This window comes from Anomaloglossus baeobatrachus, chromosome 2 (genome assembly GCF_048569485.1).
Source record: "Anomaloglossus baeobatrachus isolate aAnoBae1 chromosome 2, aAnoBae1.hap1, whole genome shotgun sequence".
Classification (NCBI taxonomy): Eukaryota; Metazoa; Chordata; class Amphibia; order Anura; family Aromobatidae; genus Anomaloglossus; species Anomaloglossus baeobatrachus.
In genome coordinates, this window is record NC_134354.1 from 375,330,949 (window position 1) to 375,347,560 (window position 16,612).

Sequence of the window (16,612 nt, forward strand, 5' to 3'; positions counted from 1 at the left end):
TCCTTCTGTTCATAGACAGCATCTCCAAGTCCACCCCCGAAGAGCAATTTTCTATTGCTATAGTGACCAAAGGCAGATCCAAAAAAACAGCAGCCCCTTGTGTGTAGTCTGCAACAATGCATGCAATGAACGGCAAATAAGCATATTGCGTTGACAGTTGCTAAAGCTGAGCAATACACCTTCACGCTGTCAATTCATATCCATGTGATACTTCATGGAGGAAGTACTCAAAAGTGTGAGTTTTTGCCTTCTACTTACAGATTGTTGACAAATCTTACAGATTCCATGACTTGGGTGATCCTTTGCGATGTCCAAAAATTCACAGGCTAGGAAAGGCTTACAGCCCATGCGACCTGCATAGCCAACATGACATCTGCTCAGAGTCAAAGTTGTGGTCCAGGATTCAGTTGTTGACGTGCTTCCAGTACTTTGTCTCTGGCCAGGAAGACGCAACGTAACCTCGTCGTCAGTAGCATCCTCCTCCACCTCCTCTGCTGACCTCATCGACTGGCTGACTTTGGTTTGACAGTAAGTGTTGTCTGCAACCTCATCAATAACCCTGTGTGTTTTCATTCCCCTCGTCCTGAGTCCTCCGAGACAACCTCTTCCTGCCCTGACCGAATAGTAAAGTTGTCCTTCCAATCAGGTATCTGTGCTCCTCATCATGTTCCCCATTGTCTCCACCAGGAGGATTTACTATTTGGAAATGAGGGTGTAGATTAGGCTCAGCCCCTTCTTCATCGGGGCCTGGATCCCAGTCACAAAGCTTCAGGCTATCTGCGCAGATCATTTCCCCTGTCTCATGGAACTCGCTACCTCAACACGTTAGATTATCTGCTACACACGCAAGCTTCAAACTGAATCTGAAAACTCATCTGTTCAGAAATGACTATAACATTCAATGACACCACCACCATACGTACTTGACGCTCAACCTAAACAACTCCTACTGTCTCCTCCCAAAAATCCTTTAGAATGTAATCCCGCAAGGGCAGGGCCCTCTTCCCTCTGTACCAGTCTGTCTATAGTTACTTGTATATGTATTCTGTATGTAACCCCCTTCTCATGTACAGCACCATGGAATCAATGGTGCTCTATAAATCAATAATGATAAAAATAATAATAACTTCCTTGTCTGTACTCATTGCAGCTTTGGAGCAGACCTCTGAATCCCAGGCTATAGTGCGACTGAACAGCTATGCAAACTCAACCATCTCTGTCACCCCATACTCAGCAGGGCTGGTGGAAACTTGAGAGCTGTTAGGAAGCAAGTGCGATTGGATTGACACCACAGAGGAATGGAGTATTTGGGATCTTGAAATTGGGGTGGAGGAGAGGCCACTTTATGGAGCAATTCAGATCCATTGAAGCAGCTGCTGATTTGGCCTCATCTACATTTGTTAGCGATGGTCGTGTCCATGAAAAAAGGGATCATATCAGATTATCCATGGGAAGAAGTAAACCTGTTCTTTTGGATGTTATTTGTTGTTACAAAACGGTGACGCCTTAAACGCAAGCAGCCTGCTGCGGTTTCAGTTGCGCCCAGGCATCAGCTGCCATTTAGGCCTGTGCCTCGGGTTGTCCAGCTGGCTGCTTTCTCCTCCCCGTGTAAGTGTGGAGAGGCAGCTAGTGCGCATGCGTGTGACGAATTACCCCAGCCGCAGCCTAACTCCAGTGTTTCGCCTAGTGAGTATGCTCAGCCTGACTGTGCCACTCCTGAGGCTAAGTCTTCATTTCGGGCTACAGCGCATGCTCCCACACTTAGTGCGAAAAGCCTCTTTGCACAAGTACTTGCACTCCGTGACGGGTCTAAGTCCTGTGTTGTGCATAGACACCATGCTAAAGCTGATAGTCTTTTTTCAGAGACTGTATTTCATGCAACTGACTATGGTCAGGCACTTACTGCATCAGAAACTAGGTCCGGTAATGAACTCTTTGGCCCTGCCCGTGATGTGGGGGGCCCATTTAGATCTCAGGGCATCTTTATGTCCTGACGATGTGGCCAGGCCACTCCCAAATGGCTTGCAGAGGCCCGCCCCTATGACTTGTCACCTCATTATTGATGGTCAGACGATGACTGGTGAGGTGTTTGGGTCATGACAGCCATGAGGTCATCATTGAAGTTGCAGTTCCAAATAGGACGCTAGTTATGCCACTCATGACGTGTCACTCTGCTTTTGTCTCCAGGAGGTGCATTGTGGTCCACCCTGGTTTGGGGCGGACCCAGGTTATAGAAGGTGCTGGAGACAACAAGGAGGTGCGCAGTCTTCTATTATGCTCCGAAAGAGCACACCTCCATGTGTTGAACCCATTGTGGCTTTAGGCCAGAGGTAGGCAGGGATAGGGCGTTGATGCAGCCCGCCACCACAGTTGGTAACGCAGAACGGTTAAGACCAGCTCCTGTCCTACAAGTCCTGCTTGTGCAGCCCAGTGGCATTAACAGGCCTGCTGCTGCTGATGCGCCTGCTGTTCACAGGTGTGGCCCCAATGCACACGGTCAGCATACTAAATGGCCCCTGTGATGTTAACAGGGAGTTCCTGGGCTGGGTGGGCGTGTGGACCCTGTGACGCTAATAGGGCTCCCAGTCTCAAGAGCCGAGTGGCGTCTAACTTGGTTCAGGCTACTATTAGTTTCATAGCCACACAGCTCTGTATCCTCCACCGAACCTTCCAGTTGCCAAACTCTCCTTTTCCATCTGGGAGCACGGTGGACACTGACTGCTGATGGGAATATATACCTTTATCTTTCTTTTCTTATTAATTTTCGTTATATAGCGGTAACATAGTATATACCACCTTATCCAAATCTGCCAGTCCCACCGTAACAGATGGTGTTTCTTCATCAAATGTTACTTTTGCTTAACCACCAAACCCACGGACCAAAACTTTTTTCCCCTTTCCAACACACCTGTTCCCTTTTTCACCCGCATCTGTCCTTTTTCAACTCATTTTGTATATGACCAAAAGTGCAACTCTGCAGGGACACCGTACTCAATGGCATCTCAGCACAACAGCCACCCCTCGGTCCCTCAGATGTGGACAAGTAAAAGACCATTTCCTCCTATCCATGACAAACCGTTGAGATTCACTCTGTGCAGCACTGGTGTTTAGTGGAAAAGCAGATCGAAGATTGCGTAACACCTTCTGAAGATACTCCTGTACACGTGCGTCCCTTTATATGGCAGGAATTATTTCGCCAAATTTTGTCTTGTACCGGGGATCTAACAGTGTGGCAACCCAGTAGTTAGCATTACTTCGAATTCGTACAATCCGAGGGTCATGTTGTAGGTAGTGCAGCAAGAAGACGCTCATGTGTCTTGTGCATCCAGGAGGACCAAGTCCTTGGTGTGTTGGTGGCAGAGAGGTGAGAATCGTGCCTCCTTCCTCTGCCCTCTCCCCCCAACCTCGCACAACCGAAATGTGAGCAAGCTCTCACTCATCTGCTGAGTCTTCCATGCCCATCGCAAGTTCGTCCTCCATTTCTTCATGGCTCCTGCACCTTCCTCAACAATTTTTGCTGATACTATGCGCCCTTGTTAATCCCTATCCCCCACCATAACTTCTGCCTAGGTGCCGCTTACCATATGGACCTTGTAGATCTTATTATCCCTTCTGCATATGACTCCTCCTGTACTTCCTCACCTTCCTCTTGGACCAATACCTGACTCCGAATAATGCTTACAGTGTGCTCCATCATGTAGGTGACCAGAATTGTCACGCTGAGAATGGCATTGCCAGTGCTAAACATCTTCGTCGACATTTGGAAACTGTGTAGAAGGGTGCATAGGTCCTTGATCTGACACCACTCCAGCAGCGTGATCTGCACCCCCTCTGGATCAAGTTAGCCCAGGGTATACGTCATACCGTATTTCAGCAGGGCTCTGCGGTGCTGCCACACACGCTGCAACATGTGCAGATTCCAATTCCTGCGTGTCGGAACATCGCATTTCCGGCGTTTAACTGCCAGACCCTAAGACTTCCGGAGCGATGAAAGTTGTTGAGCTGCTGGGTGCGAAGGATGAAAGTGACCACATAGCAGCGTGCCCGCTGCACAAGGCCATGTAGGCCGGGATGGTATTTTAAAAATTGCTGGAGAATCAGATTCAACACGTGAGCCATACAAGGCCCGTGTGTCACATTGCCCTGATGAAGGGCCGCAGACAGGTTTGCATCATTGCCGCACACGACTTTTAAGTCACCAACGTAGTCCACTCAATCAATTTGTACTCTGGTCCCAATGGGAAGACACCACACCCTCTTTTAGGCCCCTCCTGTCTGCAGACCACTGCCAGACAAAGCTATGAACCTCTTGTTACTGTTACCCCTAGTTTAGTTTTATGAGTTTGTGTGCTTGTTACCTGACTACGTTTCCTGCTTGCTGTTTATGTACCTCGTTGGCCGATCCGCATTTCACCTCTGCTTGTTTTCTGATTAAGTCCTGGCCATCCCATTCTGTTCCTCTTCCTCAATTGATGTTTTTGAATTTGCATGACTACTATTCTCTGGAACTGCAGTCTTCCACAGGTATTGATCAACGTGGGCCCTGTGTAATTCCAAATCACTGTATAGGGCTTAAAGGGTTTCAGGGTTCTGGGTGTCCAGCTTGGTGAGTGGCTTGCCTCTAGCCTATCCTTTACAGCCCATCTTAGTGTGTCGATCCAGGCAGGCGTTACACCGTGCCCTCTGCAGAAGGCCATGTAGGCAGGGATAGTGTTTTAAAAATTGCTGGACAACCAGGTTCAACACGTGAGCCCTACAAGGCACGTGTGTCACATTGCCCTGAAGAAGGGTCGCAGACTGGTTTGCATCATTTTCGCACCCGACCTTCCCTGACTGCTGGTTGACTGTAGACAACCATTGATGAAACTCGGTCTCACTCTCCAGAGCTAACCGTCCACAATTCCTCAGCGGTGTCTCACATTTCCCCTACATTTCAAAGTAAACATTTGACCGCATGATGGCCTTGAGCTCTGCTGCCAGCATAGTAAGGAGGTGTGTGGGATTCCTTGGGCGCAGTTACAAGGAAGGGTGGCCTGACCACACAGGGTTTGGGCTGAGGTGGAGGACCCACACAAGGTTGAGGAGGCAGAAGCAGTGGAGGAACTTGTACATACAGAGGAAGGATTGACACACAAGTCGTGGGGACGGCAAGACTTGTACAGCAAACCCTTCTCCATCTCTCACCATAATTACCTAGTGCCCAGTCAGCAACATGTAACTCCACTGTCCATGCTTACTGGTCCACGTATCTGTGTTGAAATGCACCCTGTCACACACAGAGTTTCTCAAGGAATCGGTGAGGTTGTGTGGGACCTACTGTGGTAGCGCGGGCACGCCTTTCTTGGAGAAGGAGTGATGACTGGCCATCGGCTCTTGGGGCACTGCAATGGGCATAAGGTCTCGAAAATCCTCGGTCTCAAAAGGGTGTAAAGGCAGCCTTTCTGTTGCCAACAAGTTGCAGATGATGAAACTCAACCTCTTAGGCATGTCATGCCCTTCGAAAATCATGTAAAACATAGCGAGGGGACTCCAACCACAGTCTCCCTCGTTTCCACTAATTGGGCCACACACACCCCACTTGACTGGCATCAGTTGCCCCCCATTTTTAAGATGAAAAAGATGCTTTGCATGAAGCACTCTCAAAAATACGCGTGCCTTTCCCGTCCCCTGGCTGACCCAGGGGAAGAAAAGTCCTCTGAGAGCCATGACTTGTTCATCTTGGTTCTTTTAGAAACACAGCGAGGGGACTCCAACCACAGTCTCCCTCATTTCCACTAATTGGGCCACACACACCCCACTTGAATGGCATCAGTTGACCCCCATTTTCAAGATGAAAAAGATGCTTTGCATGAAGCACTCTCAAAAATACGCGTGCCTTTCCCGTCCCCTGGCTGACCCAGGGGAAGAAAAGTCCTCTGAGAGCCATGACTTGTTCATCTTGGTTCTTTTAGAAACACAGCGAGGGGACTCCAACCACAGTCTCCCTCGTTTCCACTAATTGGGCCACACACACCCCACTTGACTGGCATCAGTTGACCCCCATTTTCAAGATGAACAAGATGCTTTGCATGAAGCACTCTCAAAAATACGCGTGCCTTTCCCGTCCCCTGGCTGACCCAGGGGAAGAAAAGTCCTCTGAGAGCCATGACTTGTTCATCTTGGTTCTTTTAGAAACACAGCGAGGGGACTCCAACCACAGTCTCCCTCGTTTCCACTAATTGGGCCACACACACCCCACTTGACTGGCATCAGTTGACCCCCATTTTCAAGATGAAAAAGATGCTTTGCATGAAGCACTCTCAAAAATACGCGTGCCTTTCCCGTCCCCTGGCTGACCCAGGGGAAGAAAAGTCCTCTGAGAGCCATGACTTGTTCATCTTGGTTCTTTTAGAAACACAGCAAGGGGACTCCAACCACAGTCTCCCTCGTTTCCACTAATTGGGCCACACACACCCCACTTGACTGGCATCAGTTGACCCCCATTTTCAAGATGAAAAAGATGCTTTGCATGAAGCACTCTCAAAAATACGCGTGCCTTTCCCGTCCCCTGGCTGACCCAGGGGAAGAAAAGTCCTCTGAGAGCCACGACTTGTTCATCTTGGTTCTTTTAGAAACACAGCGAGGGGACTCCAACCACAGTCTCCCTCGTTTCCACTAATTGGGCCACACACACCCCACTTGACTGGCATCAGTTGACCCCCATTTTCAAGATGAAAAAGATGCTTTGCATGAAGCACTCTCAAAAATACGCGTGCCTTTCCCGTCCCCTGGCTGACCCAGGGGAAGAAAAGTCCTCTGAGAGCCATGACTTGTTCATCTTGGTTCTTTTAGAAACACAGCGAGGGGACTCCAACCACAGTCTCCCTCGTTTCCACTAATTGGGCCACACACACCCCACTTGACTGGCATCAGTTGACCCCCATTTTCAAGATGAAAAAGATGCTTTGCATGAAGCACTCTCAAAAATACGCGTGCCTTTCCCGTCCCCTGGCTGACCCAGGGGAAGAAAAGTCCTCTGAGAGCCATGACTTGTTCATCTTGGTTCTTTTAGAAACACAGCGAGGGGACTCCAACCACAGTCTCCCTCGTTGCCACTAATTGGGCCACACACACCCCACTTGACTGGCATCAGTTGACCCCCATTTTCAAGATGAAAAAGATGCTTTGCATGAAGCACTCTCAAAAATACGCGTGCCTTTCCCATCCCCTGGCTGACCCAGGGGAAGAAAAGTCCTCTGAGAGCCATGACTTGTTCATCTTGGTTCTTTTAGAAACACAGCGAGGGGACTCCAACCACAGTCTCCCTCGTTTCCACTAATTGGGCCACACACCCCACTTGACTGGCATCAGTTGACCCCCATTTTCAAGATGAAAAAGAGGCTTTGCATGAAGCACTCTCAAAAATACGCGTGCCTTTCCCGTCCCCTGGCTGACCCAGGGGAAGAAAAGTCCTCTGAGAGCCATGACTTGTTCATCTTGGTTCTTTTAGAAACACAGCGAGGGGACTCCAACCACAGTCTCCCTCGTTTCCACTAATTGGGCCACACACACCCCACTTGACTGGCATCAGTTGACCCCCATTTTCAAGATGAAAAAGATGCTTTGCATGAAGCACTCTCAAAAATACGCGTGCCTTTCCCGTCCCCTGGCTGACCCAGGGGAAGAAAAGTCCTCTGAGAGCCACGACTTGTTCATCTTGGTTCTTTTAGAAACACAGCGTGGGGACTCCAACCACAGTCTCCCTCGTTTCCACTAATTGGGCCACACACACCCCACTTGACTGGCATCAGTTGACCCCCATTTTCAAGATGAAAAAGATGCTTTGCATGAAGCACTCTCAAAAATACGCGTGCCTTTCCCGTCCCCTGGCTGACCCAGGGGAAGAAAAGTCCTCTGAGAGCCATGACTTGTTCATCTTGGTTCTTTTAGAAACACAGCGAGGGGACTCAAACCACAGTCTCCCTCGTTTCCACTAATTGGGCCACACACACCCCACTTGACTGGCATCAGTTGACCCCCATTTTCAAGATGAAAAAGATGCTTTGCATGAAGCACTCTCAAAAATACGCGTGCCTTTCCCGTCCCCTGGCTGACCCAGGGGAAGAAAAGTCCTCTGAGAGCCATGACTTGTTCATCTTGGTTCTTTTAGAAACACAGCGAGGGGACTCTAACCACAGTCTCCCTCGTTTCCACTAATTGGGCCACACACACCCCACTTGACTGGCATCAGTTGACCCCCATTTTCAAGATGAAAAAGATGCTTTGCATGAAGCACTCTCAAAAATACGCGTGCCTTTCCCGTCCCCTGGCTGACCCAGGGGAAGAAAAGTCCTCTGAGAGCCATGACTTGTTCATCTTGGTTCTTTTAGAAACACAGCGAGGGGACTCCAACCACAGTCTCCCTCGTTTCCACTAATTGGGCCACACACACCCCACTTGACTGGCATCAGTTGACCCCCATTTTCAAGATGAAAAAGATGCTTTGCATGAAGCACTCTCAAAAATACGCGTGCCTTTCCCGTCCCCTGGCTGACCCAGGGGAAGAAAAGTCCTCTGAGAGCCATGACTTGTTCATCTTGGTTCTTTTACAAACACAGCGAGGGGACTCCAACCACAGTCTCCCTCGTTTCCACTAATTGGGCCACACACACCCCACTTGACTGGCATCAGTTGACCCCCATTTTCAAGATGAAAAAGATGCTTTGCATGAAGCACTCTCAAAAATACGCGTGCCTTTCCCGTCCCCTGACTGACCCAGGGGAAGAAAAGTCCTCTGAGAGCCATGACTTGTTCATCTTGGTTCTTTTAGAAACACAGCGAGGGGACTCCAACCACAGTCTCCCTCGTTTCCACTAATTGGGCCACACACACCCCACTTGACTGGCATCAGTTGACCCCCATTTTCAAGATGAAAAAGATGCTTTGCATGAAGCACTCTCAAAAATACGCGTGCCTTTCCCATCCCCTGGCTGACCCAGGGGAAGAAAAGTCCTCTGAGAGCCATGACTTGTTCATCTTGGTTCTTTTAGAAACACAGCGAGGGGACTCCAACCACAGTCTCCCTCGTTTCCACTAATTGGGCCACACACACCCCACTTGACTGGCATCAGTTGACCCCCATTTTCAAGATGAAAAAGATGCTTTGCATGAAGCACTCTCAAAAATACGCGTGCCTTTCCTGTCCCCTGGCTGACCCAGGGGAAGAAAAGTCCTCTGAGAGCCATGACTTGTTCATCTTGGTTCTTTTAGAAACACAGCGAGGGGACTCCAACCACAGTCTCCCTCGTTTCCACTAATTGGGCCACACACACCCCACTTGACTGGCATCAGTTGACCCCCATTTTCAAGATGAAAAAGATGCTTTGCATGAAGCACTCTCAAAAATACGCGTGCCTTTCCCGTCCCCTGGCTGACCCAGGGGAAGAAAAGTCCTCTGAGAGCCACGACTTGTTCATCTTGGTTCTTTTAGAAACACAGCGAGGGGACTCCAACCACAGTCTCCCTCGTTTCCACTAATTGGGCCACACACACCCCACTTGACTGGCATCAGTTGACCCCCATTTTCAAGATGAAAAAGATGCTTTGCATGAAGCACTCTCAAAAATACGCGTGCCTTTCCCGTCCCCTGGCTGACCCAGGGGAAGAAAAGTCCTCTGAGAGCCATGACTTGTTCATCTTGGTTCTTTTAGAAACACAGCGAGGGGACTCCAACCACAGTCTCCCTCGTTTCCACTAATTGGGCCACACACACCCCACTTGACTGGCATCAGTTGACCCCCATTTTCAAGATGAAAAAGATGCTTTGCATGAAGCACTCTCAAAAATACGCGTGCCTTTCCCGTCCCCTGGCTGACCCAGGGGAAGAAATGTCCTCTGAGAGCCATGACTTGTTCATCTTGGTTCTTTTAGAAACACAGCGAGGGGACTCCAACCACAGTCTCCCTCGTTTCCACTAATTGGGCCACACACAACCCCACTTGACTGGCATCAGTTGACCCCCATTTTCAAGATGAAAAAGATGCTTTGCATGAAGCACTCTCAAAAATACGCGTGCCTTTCCCGTCCCCTGACTGACCCAGGGAAGAAAAGTCCTCTGAGAGCCATGACTTGTTCATCTTGGTTCTTTTAGAAACACAGCGAGGGGACTCCAACCACAGTCTCCCTCGTTTCCACTAATTGGGGCCACACACACCCCACTTGACTGGCATCAGTTGACCCCCATTTTCAAGATGAAAAAGATGCTTTGCATGAAGCACTCTCAAAAATACGCGTGCCTTTTCCCGGTCCCCTGGCTGACCCAGGGGAAGAAAAGTCCTCTGAGAGCCACGACTTGTTCATCTTGGTTCTTTTAGAAACACAGCGAGGGGACTCCAACCACAGTCTCCCTCGTTTCCCACTAATTGGGGCCACACACACCCCACTTGACTGGCATCAGTTGACCCCCCATTTTCAAGATGAAAAAAGATGCTTTGCATGAAGCACTCTCAAAAAATACGCGTGCCCTTTCCCGTTCCCCTGGCTGACCCAGGGGAAGAAAAAGTCCTCTGAGAGCCATGACTTGTTCATCTTGGTTCTTTTAGAAACACAGCGAGGGGACTCCAACCACAGTCTCCCTCGTTTCCACTAATTGGGCCACACACACCCCACTTGACTGGCATCAGTTGACCCCCCATTTTCAAGATGAAAAAGATGCTTTGCATGAAGCACTCTCAAAAATACGCGTGCCTTTCCCGTCCCCTGGCTGACCCAGGGGAAGAAATGTCCTCTGAGAGCCATGACTTGTTCATCTTGGTTCTTTTAGAAACACAGCGAGGGACTCCAACCACAGTCTCCCCTTGTTTCCACTAATTGGGCCACAACACACCCCACTTGACTGGCATCAGTTGACCCCCATTTTCAAGATGAAAAAGATGCTTTGCATGAAGCACTCTCAAAAATACGCGTGCCTTTCCCGTCCCCTGACTGACCCAGGGGAAGAAAAGTCCTCTGAGAGCCATGACTTGTTCATCTTGGTTCTTTTAGAAACACAGCGAGGGGGACTCCAACCACAGTCTCCCTCGTTTCCACTAATTGGGCCACACACACCCCACTTGACTGGCATCAGTTGACCCCCATTTTCAAGATGAAAAAGATGCTTTGCATGAAGCACTCTCAAAAATACGCGTGCCTTTCCCGTCCCCTGGCTGACCCAGGGGAAGAAAAGTCCTCTGAGAGCCATGACTTGTTCATCTTGGTTCTTTTAGAAACACAGCGAGGGGACTCCAACCACAGTCTCCCTCGTTGCCACTAATTGGGCCACACACACCCCACTTGACTGGCATCAGTTGACCCCCATTTTCAAGATGAAAAAGATGCTTTGCATGAAGCACTCTCAAAAATACGCGTGCCTTTCCCATCCCCTGGCTGACCCAGGGGAAGAAAAGTCCTCTGAGAGCCATGACTTGTTCATCTTGGTTCTTTTAGAAACACAGCGAGGGGACTCCAACCACAGTCCTCCCTCGTTTCCACTAATTGGGCCACACACCCCACTTGACTGGCATCAGTTGACCCCCATTTTCAAGATGAAAAAGAGGCTTTGCATGAAGCACTCTCAAAAATACGCGTGCCTTCCCGTCCCCTGGCTGACCCAGGGGAAGAAAAGTCCTCTGAGAGCCATGACTTGTTCATCTTGGTTCTTTTAGAAACACAGCGAGGGGACTCCAACCACAGTCTCCCTCGTTTCCACTAATTGGGCCACACACACCCCACTTGACTGGCATCAGTTGACCCCCATTTTCAAGATGAAAAAGATGCTTTGCATGAAGCACTCTCAAAAATACGCGTGCCTTTCCCGTCCCCTGGCTGACCCAGGGGAAGAAAAGTCCTCTGAGAGCCACGACTTGTTCATCTTGGTTCTTTTAGAAACACAGCGTGGGGACTCCAACCACAGTCTCCCTCGTTTCCACTAATTGGGCCACACACACCCCACTTGACTGGCATCAGTTGACCCCCCATTTTCAAGATGAAAAAGATGCTTTGCATGAAGCACTCTCAAAAATACGCGTGCCTTTCCCGTCCCCTGGCTGACCCAGGGGAAGAAAAGTCCTCTGAGAGCCATGACTTGTTCATCTTGGTTCTTTTAGAAACACAGCGAGGGGACTCAAACCACAGTCTCCCTCGTTTCCACTAATTGGGCCACACACACCCCACTTGACTGGCATCAGTTGACCCCCCATTTTCAAGATGAAAAAGATGCTTTGCATGAAGCACTCTCAAAAATACGCGTGCCTTTCCCGTCCCCTGGCTGACCCAGGGGAAGAAAAGTCCTCTGAGAGCCATGACTTGTTCATCTTGGTTCTTTTAGAAACACAGCGAGGGGACTCTAACCACAGTCTCCCTCGTTTCCACTAATTGGGCCACACACACCCCACTTGACTGGCATCAGTTGACCCCCATTTTCAAGATGAAAAAGATGCTTTGCATGAAGCACTCTCAAAAATACGCGTGCCTTTCCCGTCCCCTGGCTGACCCAGGGAAGAAAAGTCCTCTGAGAGCCATGACTTGTTCATCTTGGTTCTTTTAGAAACACAGCGAGGGGACTCCAACCACAGTCTCCCTCGTTTCCACTAATTGGGCCACACACACCCCACTTGACTGGCATCAGTTGACCCCCATTTTCAAGATGAAAAAGATGCTTTGCATGAAGCACTCTCAAAAATACGCGTGCCTTTCCCGTCCCCTGGCTGACCCAGGGGAAGAAAAGTCCTCTGAGAGCCATGACTTGTTCATCTTGGTTCTTTTACAAACACAGCGAGGGGACTCCAACCACAGTCTCCCTCGTTTCCACTAATTGGGCCCACACACACCCCACTTGACTGGCATCAGTTGACCCCCATTTTCAAGATGAAAAAGATGCTTTGCATGAAGCACTCTCAAAAATACGCGTGCCTTTCCCATCCCCTGGCTGACCCAGGGGGATGAAAAGTCCTCTGAGAGCCATGACTTGTTCATCTTGGTTCTTTTAGAAACACAGCGAGGGGACTCCAACCACAGTCTCCCTCGTTTCCACTAATTGGGCCACACACACCCCACTTGACTGGCATCAGTTGACCCCCATTTTCAAGATGAAAAAGATTGCTTTGCATGAAGCACTCTCAAAAATACGCGTGCCTTTCCTGTCCCCCTGGCTGACCCCAGGGGAAGAAAAGTCCTCTGAGAGCCATGACTTGTTCATCTTGGTTCTTTTAGAAACACAGCGAGGGGACTCCAACCACAGTCTCCCTCGTTTCCACTAATTGGGCCACACACACCCCACTTGACTGGCATCAGTTGACCCCCATTTTCAAGATGAAAAAGATGCTTTGCATGAAGCACTCTCAAAAATACGCGTGCCTTTCCCGTCCCCTGGCTGACCCCAGGGGAAGGAAAAAGTCCTCTGAGAGCCATGACTTGTTCATCTTGGTTCTTTTAGAAACACAGCGAGGGGACTCCAAACCACAGTCTCCCTCGTTTCCACTAATTGGGCCACACACACCCCACTTGACTGGCATCAGTTGACCCCCATTTTCAAGATGAAAAAGATGCTTTGCATGAAGCACTCTCAAAAATACGCGTGCCTTTCCCGTCCCCTGGCTGACCCAGGGGAAGAAAAGTCCTCTGAGAGCCATGACTTGTTCATCTTGGTTCTTTTAGAAACACAGCGAGGGGACTCCAACCACAGTCTCCCTCGTTTCCACTAATTGGGCCACACACACCCCACTTGACTGGCATCAGTTGACCCCCATTTTCAAGATGAAAAAGATGCTTTGCTTGAAGCACTCTCAAAAATACGCGTGCCTTTCCCGTCCCCTGGCTGACCCAGGGGAAGAAAAGTCCCTCTGAGAGCCATGACTTGTTCATCTTGGTTCTTTTAGAAACACAGCGAGGGGACTCCAACCACAGTCTCCCTCGTTTCCACTAATTGGGCCACACACACCCCACTTGACTGGCATCAGTTGACCCCCATTTTCAAGATGAAAAAGATGCTTTGCATGAAGCACTCTCAAAAATACGCGTGCCTTTCCCGTCCCCTGCTGACCCAGGGAAGAAAAGTCCTCTGAGAGCCATGACTTGTTCATCTTGGTTCTTTTACAAACACAGCGAGGGGACTCCAACCACAGTCTCCCTCGTTTCCACTAATTGGGCCACACACACCCCACTTGACTGGCATCAGTTGACCCCCATTTTCAAGATGAAAAAGATGCTTTGCATGAAGCACTCTCAAAAATACGCGTGCCTTTCCCGTCCCTGACTGACCCAGGGGAAGAAAAGTCCTCTGAGAGCCATGACTTGTTCATCTTGGTTCTTTTAGAAACACAGCGAGGGGACTCCAACCACAGTCTCCCTCGTTTCCACTAATTGGGCCACACACACCCCACTTGACTGCATCAGTTGACCCCCATTTTCAAGATGAAAAAGATGCTTTGCATGAAGCACTCTCAAAAATACGCGTGCCTTTCCCGTCCCCTGACTGACCCAGGGGAAGAAAAGTCCTCTGAGAGCCATGACTTGTTCATCTTGGTTCTTTTAGAAACACAGCGAGGGGACTCCAACCACAGTCTCCCTCGTTTCCACTAATTGGGCCACACACACCCCCACTTGACTGGCATCAGTTGACCCCCATTTTCAAGATGAAAAAGATGCTTTGCATGAAGCACTCTCAAAAATACGCGTGCCTTTCCCGTCCCCTGCTGACCCAGGGGAAGAAAAGTCCTCTGAGAGCCATGACTTGTTCATCTTGGTTCTTTTACAAACACAGCGAGGGGACTCCAACCACAGTCTCCCTCGTTTCCACTAATTGGGCCACACACACCCCACTTGACTGGCATCAGTTGACCCCCATTTTCAAGATGAAAAAGATGCTTTGCATGAAGCACTCTCAAAAATACGCGTGCCTTTCCCGTCCCCTGACTGACCCAGGGGAAGAAAAGTCCTCTGAGAGCCATGACTTGTTCATCTTGGTTCTTTTAGAACACAGCGAGGGGACTCCAACCACAGTCTCCCTCGTTTCCACTAATTGGGCCACACACACCCCACTTGACTGGCATCAGTTGACCCCCATTTTCAAGATGAAAAAGATGCTTTGCATGAAGCACTCTCAAAAATACGCGTGCCTTTCCCGTCCCCTGACTGACCCAGGGGAAGAAAAGTCCTCTGAGAGCCATGACTTGTTCATCTTGGTTCTTTTAGAAACACAGCGAGGGGACTCCAACCACAGTCTCCCTCGTTTCCACTAATTGGGCCACACACACCCCACTTGACTGGCATCAGTTGACCCCCATTTTCAAGATGAAAAAGATGCTTTGCATGAAGCACTCTCAAAAATACGCGTGCCTTTCCCGTCCCCTGGCTGACCCAGGGGAAGAAAAGTCCTCTGAGAGCCATGACTTGTTCATCTTGGTTCTTTTAGAAACACAGCGAGGGGACTCCAACCACAGTCTCCCTCGTTTCCACTAATTGGGCCACACACACCCCCACTTGACTGGCATCAGTTGACCCCCATTTTCAAGATGAAAAAGATGCTTTGCATGAAGCACTCTCAAAAATACGCGTGCCTTTCCCGTCCCCTGACTGACCCCAGGGGAAGAAAAGTCCTCTGAGAGCCATGACTTGTTCATCTTGGTTCTTTTAGAAACACAGCGAGGGGACTCCAACCACAGTCTCCCTCGTTTCCACTAATTGGGCCACACACACCCCACTTGACTGGCATCAGTTGACCCCCATTTTCAAGATGAAAAAGATGCTTTGCATGAAGCACTCTCAAAAATACGCGTGCCTTTCCCGTCCCCTGGCTGACCCAGGGGAAGAAAAGTCCTCTGAGAGCCATGACTTGTTCATCTTGGTTCTTTTAGAAACACAGCGAGGGGACTCCAACCACAGTCTCCCTCGTTTCCACTAATTGGGCCACACACACCCCACTTGACTGGCATCAGTTGACCCCCATTTTCAAGATGAAAAAGATGCTTTGCATGAAGCACTCTCAAAAATACGCGTGCCTTTCCCTGTCCCCTGGCTGACCCAGGGGAAGAAAAGTCCTCTGAGAGCCATGACTTGTTCATCTTGGTTCTTTTAGAAACACAGCGAGGGGACTCCAACCACAGTCTCCCTCGTTTCCACTAATTGGGCCACACACACCCCACTTGACTGGCATCAGTTGACCCCCATTTTCAAGATGAAAAAGATGCTTTGCATGAAGCACTCTCAAAAATACGCGTGCCTTTCCCGTCCCCTGGCTGACCCAGGGGAAGAAAAGTCCTCTGAGAGCCATGACTTGTTCATCTTGGTTCTTTTAGAAAACACAGCGAGGGGACCTCAACCACAGTCTCCCTCGTTTCCACTAATTGGGCCACACACACCCCACTTGGACTGGCATCAGTTGACCCCCATTTTCAAGATGAAAAAGATGCTTTGCATGAAGCACTCTCAAAAATACGCGTGCCTTTCCCGTCCCCTGGCTGACCCAGGGGAAGAAAAGTCCTCTGAGAGCCATGACTTGTTCATACTTGGTTCTTTTTAGAAACACAGCGAGGGGACTCCAACCACAGTCTCCCTCGTTTCCACTAATTGGGCCACACACACCCCACTTGACTGGCAT